Genomic DNA, 9,641 nt, shown 5'->3' on the forward strand with positions numbered 1-9,641 from the left:
TACTATTAAAAAATTGTTTCAAATATAATTGGGTATTATTATTTGGAATCTCCTGAAAGGAAACAGAAAAAATAGGGGTACATTTTTTCGGTATAGAACAATCCTAGGGGTGAGAGCGTAAAATTACGACCTTACTTTTCCCCCCACATGTATTTTTGGACCACCCTAATGTACATATAATTACGTTTAGAATTTTTACTTTACTTTGATGCAATAGTTTATTCATTTAATATGTTTAGGTTATATAAATTTTGTTCTCAGCCTCGTCGAAGCATTTACAGACGTAGTTTTTCCTTGACTCCACGGCGGATTTGTCGGACTAAGATTTAAGCGAAACAATAATAGAACATAGACAGATTTTGCTCAGAACTTCAGCGTCTACCTCCCTAACTAAAAGGCCTTGAATATCGTTTACATCAATAAACTTAATAGAAGAATCAGAAACGACAATTTTTACGAAGGTGGTTTGATAAAAAAAGTGACTTTTTCAATAAAAATATTTTTCAACAAAAAGGCTTTCATTTCTCAGCATATAAAGTCCCCATTTATTTCAGTGGGCATAAGCTGCGATGAAAACTTCTACGAATATTGAAAGTCGCTACAACCTTATCAACACCTCAACTAAATGTAGAAGCAATGGTCAGAATATAGTGGTGTTCTAAGCAACGTATAAGGAAAAGAGTGTGTGAGTAATAGCAGATCACTTGATCTGATAGAATTTTAATGGAACGGTAGACTATAGAGGCGGCAAACTTACGAGCTGGCATACGAGGAAGAGGCAAAATCCTTTAGGCATATCCGGACTGTTTTTTTCAAAGCCTTATATATCGGACACCTTCTTCAAAAGAGGCACAGCTCAATATTTAGCTCTGGAGGATCAGGTATACAGTAGATTTCCAATTAGAGAATACAATAATGAAGAACAAAATATTTGCATTAAATGGAGATAAATCTTACGAGTTGATTTCTGCAAAAAAACGACTTGAATTTTATTTTTAGTTGCTCCCTAGCACTAATCTCATAGGATGGGCTAATTGAGTCCCCAGGAATGTTATTAGGTATGTCGGATATTACGGACACCACAATCAGTATATGTGGTCACTTTATTTAGTATTTAACACTGAAGACCTGTATGCAGCTCTCAAGAAAAGCACAAACTCCATATAAAATGAGGTACAAGATTTGGTTAAGAAAATTCATTGAGTCATATTTCATTAAGGCAGTATGCAGTTCTTAAGGAATTTGCTACGCTTTCTACTACGGTTTTCTAAAGTTTTTTTGTGAAAAAAGAGCACAAGGCAGGTTTGCAACAGAAATATATGCCCGTTCCATTATCTCTAGAGGAAAGAGTGAGGCAACAGGCTGTGAAGTATCAAAAATGTCAAAATTCCTTGGAAATTCCTTTTTCTTGACCGTTTTCTTGAGAGCTGCATACAGGGCATAAAACTCATCGAGAATCAAGTTCCTTCTTTCACCTTAAATTTAATTGAGGTAAAGTTTCGAAGTTCCCTTTTTCTAACTCGATCTTAGAGCAAATGATTTATTCCCTCTTGCCACTTAAATTATCCCAGTACTTAATTGTCCTTCAACGTCATGGATGATACAAAATTTTACGCTTTGCAAAATCAAAAGGGCATTCACATTTCTTCTTTGAGCTGCTGCTCCTCCACATTGCAAAATAGAAAAGAAAATATGTATGAGCATAAAATTTTGATAAGCATGACATCAAAAACACGAGTGATAACTTTGAATTCCCTGCTGCTGGCCAATTCCAAATGCGACACACTCGTACTCGTACGCCAAGTACCAACGTCGCATCGCATTGTAGTGGATGGAATAGCAAAACAGAAGCATTAAAAATTTTCTGTTGAATTATAGAAAATATAAGATTATTGGTCACACTCCCGGCATTATTGTGGCGGTCTTGTTGGAACCATATAATTATTATTTAATACATATTGTATGTATGTAGGTATATATTCAAAGATATGTATGTATGCATGTACGTACGTACGTTGACTCATGCATTCCCATACTTCTTTTTTTTTGCATATGCTTGGAGTCTTGGAGTTAGGTAAGAATATCCAAATGTTGGTTTGTAGTCACATGAACGTACGTACGTATATTTATGTGGGAATGTCAGCGATAATTCAAGCATATGTACATACATATAATTCATCTTAGTATGTATATATGCATGAATGCGCCTTTTCGATCCTAAAGTTCAAAGTGTAGCAGCTTCTTGAAATCTGACTGAGTCCTCTACCAACTCTTCTGGCTGCCAGTTGACGTTGCGACGTTGTTGGCATTCAATTGCGCCCGCGTACCTATGCTCCACACGGCAGCACTTGGGGCCGTCTTGAATCGCGACGCGCATGAAAACAGCGGAACAAAAACAAATATCTGCAAAAAATTGCAAAACAAAAATCACGCGAAGAAAATCTTTCTATTCTTCAACTGTCCGCTGCAAGCCAAATTGCCGCAGATCCAGGGTACCTATTAAATGCGAAAACAAAATACGCTACGGAGTTCTGAGACTACTGCTGCTGCTGCTGCGGCAACAGCATCAGCGCCAACAACAGAAATAATTGCAACAACAATCAGCCTGAGCCAAATGGCCGTAACCAGTTTGGCCTAAACCCAATCTCACCGGTCGTCGTCGTCGTAGGGCTCTGTGAATATTCTACGAATGCATGCCAGGCAGCAGCAGGAAAGATATTTAGAACCGTGAGGACGTTACTTTTTTCAGCAAGTTTGCATTAAGTATTGTGCGCTTGTGTGTAGCTATGTTCTTGTATTACTGTTTCACTGCACGTTTGTGAGAAGAACAACAGCAATAAAGCGCTATTTAGTTAGCGTTCTACGGCAACAGATGGGCAAGATGGGCGCAAAAAGGAATTAACGGAAAACTCCACTCATGGGCTTAAGAACCATATGAAAGAGAAAAAAAAGACAAAAGACAAAAAACAAAAAAACAAAAAAGGACTAAGCACAGATTTTCCTACTTCAGATTTTCAATGTTGAAATCTGCTCGAGACGACATGCTAATGATAATGACGAACTAAACGATGATACTTTTCGAAAGCAATAAACAAATTTAAGTCTCTTTTGGCACTTGAGTAATGAAATAGTGTGGGTCTGACGAAAGGCTATTAGTAAGCATTCAGAGTTCGTTTAAAGTTCATTTAACAGAGCAATTTTCTTTGCACAAAGAGATCGGTAAGCATGCGCCTATAGCATAGAAAGCAATAAGAAGAAAGAAAACACAAGAACAAAAAAAAAATCCAATTACACAGTACTGGAAATCGTTTAGCTGAATTAAATTTATTACCGTTGTACTATATACTAGATATGTACGTACCTCCGGCTAAGGAATATATGTACATATTTGGGAAGCAAAAGCCGATATTTTGCAAATTAACGATAAACATATTGTTTACCATTACAGTTTTGTACCGATATATTTCTAGTATTATTTTTTATCGCTATATATTTCTGATTTACTTATCGATGCGTATATTTATCGATTTTGCGTTCGATACTATTTCAATATATTCATAAATATCGATATTTTCCGATATACACATGATGTGGCTATCAATACCGTTTTAAATAGTTATTTATCGCAATTACTTTGTTTATTCCTTTTTATCGATATGGTTATAGACACATTTCTGGTATTATAATTTTTAAATATGTATATTTATGGATTTTGTTGCCGATACTATTTTCAATATGTTAATTATTTACTATCGATACTTCTTTTGACATTATTTTCGTTGTAATTGTTGATATTCTTATCTGTTTATCGATATCGTCATTCAATGAGCGCCATTATTCATTGTTTATCCTTATGAAAACACTATCTGATTTAACTATCGATATGTATGTAAATGTAATTGTAATTGTACTTTCATAGACATATTCATCAGTAAGTATCGATATTTGTATTGACATCATAATTGACATTATCGATACTTGGCTATAAGTTGTTCGGCATTTTTTGATGATTCTTTTCAATATTTTTACTTTTATCGAAATTAAAAATTTCTCACGGCTATCGTTATAACGATTCATTGTCATATTCAATTTAATTTCCGTATTTTAACATATACATATTTGTTTCAAAAGGGACTGTGTAAGTGTTAAAAAGGGACTGACTAATAAATTTTTAACCCGTAATGATCACAGAAACTATTTGAAATCAATTTTGTGACCTCACCAGTTATTACTAGAGTCTGATTCAATAATTTCAGGCAAAAAATCGCTTAGGCGGTTATAGCTAAGGTGACCAGATTTTTTTCACATTCCAGGAGGACAAATTCTCCACAAACACAACATACACAAAACTTTTTTTTTACACGCAAATATCGAACAAATTAACAACTCACAAGTCAAACAAGTTAATAGTACACAGCGTTGCATAATTATAAGACCGCCACATATTAACAAGTTTTGAATATTTATTTTTAAATTATTTAATTGTAATTGTATTGCGTGCAAAGGAAATTGCTTTTGTTCTTCGTCTTTCATCAAAGTTCAATTATAATTTTGTATCAAGTATATACCTCGTTTAGCAATATCATTAACACATTTACTTAATACTCTTAATCGTCTCTAAGACAACAAACTTCAAGGTAATTTTTATTCAGTTTTTATTTAAGTTAGTGCCCTACAAGAATATTTCATAGAAAAAACTTGTATCCCTTTTTTGTGACTTTTTTAAAACGGTTCAAAAGTTATAACATTTTTAATTAAAACAAATTCTTTTACATGTTATCTGCATAGAAAATTTCAAATGTCCACCGACACCTTTTCAAGTAGAAATAAAAATTTGTCCAAATGGCAGAGTTTTCTTCTCAGTAAATAGATAATTTTAAAGCCACAAATTCGCTAGGTTAGTTGGGTCACTCCAATATATATATATAAGGATTACTCGTTTAAAGTAATTAGAATAAGTGGAAACATTTCTAGGAAATCACCTACCCCAAAAACTGTCTGGATCCGCCGCTGGGGCTGTTTTATTTTTTATTATGTACTTGGATGTAAAATAACACATTTTCTAAAATTTGTTAAGAATACTTGCGATCCAATGCAACGAAAATACTTGTTTTAAGCCATCTTACAAATGCTTTTATCAAGTTAAAAAATCCCAACACGCAACTATTGCCACCGATAAAACTTATACATATCTGTCAAACAAAATGGCATATGGTAGTCAATAATTTTCGCCTGTGAAGACGCGTGGTTAGCTAATCTTTCAGTGTTGTAAAGGGTAATACGGCTTTCCCACTGCAACGTGAATTACTTTGTTCGCTCCACCAATTACGATCCCGAATTACCCCATTCCCACGGGCACATTCTTAATTCGGTTTGACATTTCTCTGATTTTGAAATTGGAGGAGAAGCTCGGCCAAACACTAACATAAATATGTGTAAACGCCAATCTGTTATTATTATTAATTGGATCTGAATTACCAACAAATGAGGTAATTCGCTCTTAAAATGTTTCATGGCGAATTACGTAAATTCGAAGGGTAATTTGAGTGTGAATTATGAATGAGAGAGCGAATTACGTAATTGGGGTGCCGTGGTAAAGCTGTATTATATACTTGTATTACTGATTAAGGCTAAAAGTCGTTTACACTGTTCAATTTTCAAAGGCGGTTAATTGAACCAAAAGTTTACATCATTTAACTGAAAGTCGAAGTTGAAGTTGTGTTGTTGTAGCGTCGCCACAGCCTTTTAAATACAATGGTTGTGTACGATTAGGAAATAATAATATTCTGAACGAATTTTTTTGAAAATTTCATCACTGTTATAAACCTTGGAAAGGAGGACAAGGTGGACATTTTCGCTCAAAAGACGGACAGAGAAGGACAATATTTTTGAGGGGAGGACAAATCATGTTTGAGGAGGTCAATCCTCCAATTTTAGACAGAGCAGGTTATTCCGTTGACAAAGAATATTATTTTTTCGCATTGTGTAAATAAAATTAAATCGACACACACATAAATCTGTACATAGATCCAAGATTACATTTTATTATGGCTCTTGACAATCAAATTTACGTTAAGGACTATTTTCTTTTATTAAAATCCGCAACTAAATTTTAATAGCACATCACCTCGATGGTTTCTTCTTTCGAAAATTGCTATAGATTAAAATTTGCAATGCTACATCGTTATGCGTATTTGAAATACATAATTACTTTACACATACACCTACACCTCTACACAAGATAGAGACCGAGATCGAGATTGACATTTGCAATAAAACCACTATAAAAGTGTTTAAAAATAGAATGAAAACGATCACATTGACCAGGCGCAGAAGAATAATTTTTTTGCATTGGCCTTCGCCATCGCCATCGTCAGCGTCATCGCCATGGCCATGGCCATCGTCTGCGTCTTCGTCATCATCAGCAGCAGTGCCTTTAACTTGACATAAAAGAATATTTCGCTATCATGCCAATATCAAGGAGTGTTGGACATTACGACAGCACCAGCCAGCGTGAGTGCACCTATTTTTTAATATTACGTTGCGTTCGTTGTTGGCCATTCATTTGAAATTATCTTTTAAGCATAAAGGTACTCGTACATATATCCATACATACAGTCATACATAAAATTGAAGAAGACCATGAAGAGTTTTAAATGAACAATGAGAACTACCAGAGTTCAATTCAGAAGGCATAGTAGTACTCTCTCGATCATACGCACATGCCAACGTGAGTAGCTGTGGCTGGAAATACGAATGGATACGGGTACGCAAACGAATCGGGCACGATTGTCCGATCGCACGAGAGGCCATAGGCGGCAAATGCATTAACCCATGCAAGAAAGCTAAAGATATTTACATACATGCATATATAGTCATAAGTCATAGTCATAAATACATAAGTACATGCGTATGTATGTATGTATATACATATATTTTTTCCAAACATAAAAGCATTTACTAGCCCCACTAAGTCAACGTGTATTAATGTAAGTTGGTATATTGGGTGCATGTCTGTATGGGTGCATGAGAGTGACTATGCGCGCATGCGTCTACTTTTAAAACTTTACTAACTATGAAAAAAACTATTTCCGACCACAAAACCACAAAACGTGATACAAAACAGAACAAAGCGGGGGAATTAACAAAAAATAAGCTATGCAGCAGCAGCAGGAGTAGTAAAGAATCCCATTGGAACGGAACATCACTGCTGGCTGTGTGCTAAGTTGATATTTTGCAGCATAATGCATTACAGTGACGAGGAAAGCACGAACAGTGGATAGCTTGCTAGAGTGTGAAGGAGATGAATGAAGAGGGGGAGGCAAAAGGAGAAGGGCAAAATAGAAGTGAAATGAAGAGAATATACAATAAGATAACATAAGATGAGATATGATAACATAACATAACGTAAGATAACATGACATAACGGTAAAAGTATCAAACCAAGTCATTACCTAGGCGGAAAGTTTAAAATACCAGGGGGTGCGACTTGACAGGAACCTAGACTTTGAACGTGACATCAAAGGTGAAGCTGAAAAGGCTTGAAAAACAGCAACCACTTATGTGGGAATAAAAGGTCCGTCAGCGGAAATCCGACGACTAATAGGCAGGGTGATGCTACCACAAATCTTGTATGCCGAAAATTGAGCAGTGCTTAGTCGAGTGTGCAGAAATCTTGTGCTAAGGTTATAGCCGTAACAAAACCCTAAAAAAATAGATGTATATGAAAAGCAAAACTTAAATTGAGATAAGAGAAGAGATGAGGCGAAAGGAGATGAGATGAGACGATAAGAGATGAGATGGATCAGATGAGAGAAGAATGACGATAACAGAGATGATGAGACGAATTCAAATCTTCATTTTAAAATTTGTGTTAAAACGAATCTAGCGAGTTGAAATATTAATTTAATTTAGTTTTTCGGACTGAGAAGATAATTCAAATTAGAAGGAGGTTCCGAAAAATATTCCTTGTTAAGAAACAAAAAAATTCGCCGAAGTTGGCACAACGTACATTTCTACGACAACTGCTACTACGTACCAGGATGACAGGGGATTTACTTGAACAAGTCCGAATTCTTCCAATTGTTCTTGATTCCAGAAGCAACAACTTGCAACAGGGTCGCTCCGCACTCTTTCCGCTTCGGGCTGGCCAGAAGCCCATAAGTACTTCGGCTGCCTTCGCTAGACCTTACTTTGGATAAGTGCAAAACGAGCCTTACAAATACCTTTTCTGGCATTAGGTCCCACCGGGAGTGAACACACACTGTTTGTAGCTACTTGTTGCTCAAGCCATACGGTAAACATAGCCTCCACGCTGCGCAAGCCACGGATGCTACCCAGCTCCACGTATCCACGGAGCTCTCCCGAACACCAAACCTCTTCTTGCCTTTGCCCCCTGCCCCTCTAAAAATTTGATTACGCTCCAACTCTCGTGGGAAGATTAACCTGCAGCTTTGATATCTCACAAGATCTGCTCATTGCGTTAGACCATAATTTGGTGTCACTTTGGAGCGTGCTCTAGTTTATGCACACAACGGGAGTAGGCATGGGGCTACCTCGCACCTTGTTGCAGCGGTAATCGCAGCGGTATAAGCAGCGGTAATCGCCGCCCGCGTCAATGGGAACTTCCTTAAAGAATCGGCAATTGGTCAACCGACATAAACGTAAGCAGTGGGAAAGGCACCTGGTGTTAGTATGCTAGTAAGCTCCTTGCCCAACTCGCCGAAGCACGACGGCAGAGTGAAAATTTCATTTGGTGATTGCATTCGGTGGATAAGGTCGATTAATCAGAAGGCTGTAAAAACTGTAGATAACACTCTCAGTGGTGCAGCCATCGAGATCGAGTTCCGTCTTACTGGAACCGAGAGCATGTACACACTACGTCCGATAGTCTCTGTACTCCAACTTTTACAACAGATCGTCAACGACTATCAAACAGGATAATATGCACCAGAGAACTTATATACATACCTTCATCCATTTTAAAGCGCCTAGTTTTTTACGCACCACTGTATGCCATGTACATACACCCGGAATCTTACGATTCTCTTAGCACTTCCTTTTTACCAATATTTATTTATGCCCTATGTTCAGACGCCACCGCGTTCACCATAATCACCAGCACCACCTTCGCCAACGAATGGTCTTAGTCAACGCGCATTGATCTCGCGTGAATTCTTCATGGTTTAGCGCTAAGTGTGTGTGTGTGTGTGTGTGTGTTTGAGGGCACGCACGCTGTCCACAGTTCGCATATCCATTTATCCGCATATCCGCCGAAACAACAGCCAGCACAAGCAAGCCAACCTGGCCTGTCCGATCGCCCGATTGTCCAATTGTCTATTTGGAACTTCTTGAAGTCAACCAACGAACTTCATTCTTAACCTTAGCAACCGTGAACTTGATTAAAAAGCATTTCGCACATCACTCAGTTCACCAAACGAGCGCCAACAAGCAACGAAACAAAAAGGCAAAGATGCGTGTGTGTGTGTGTGTGTTTGTGAGCCTCGTGAATGCTGTGGAGCCAGCCGCAAGACATAGAGCAGCGCTGGCTGGCCCAAACAACGCTCATTGGATCGCATCACATTTGTAGCCATCCCAATTGTTACCTGTCCTCAAAGAACAACAAATCTAAATGGCTTTGT

At 37.3% G+C, this 9,641-nt stretch overlaps 1 protein-coding gene across 1 annotated transcript in view; it reads left to right on the forward strand.

The window, feature by feature from the left end:
- Positions 1 to 9,395: 9,395 nt before the first annotated feature.
- LOC118744746 overlaps positions 9,396 to 9,641 on the forward strand; it is a gene marked incomplete in the record, with an annotated part of 11,896 nt that continues 11,650 nt past the window's right edge. Inside the window, 1 exon segment of the mRNA XM_036478002.1 lies at positions 9,396 to 9,490.

This window comes from Rhagoletis pomonella, unplaced genomic scaffold, assembly GCF_013731165.1.
Source record: "Rhagoletis pomonella isolate Grant_MI unplaced genomic scaffold, Rhpom_1.0 Rhpom_scaffold_00008, whole genome shotgun sequence".
NCBI lineage: Eukaryota > Metazoa > Arthropoda > Insecta > Diptera > Tephritidae > Rhagoletis > Rhagoletis pomonella.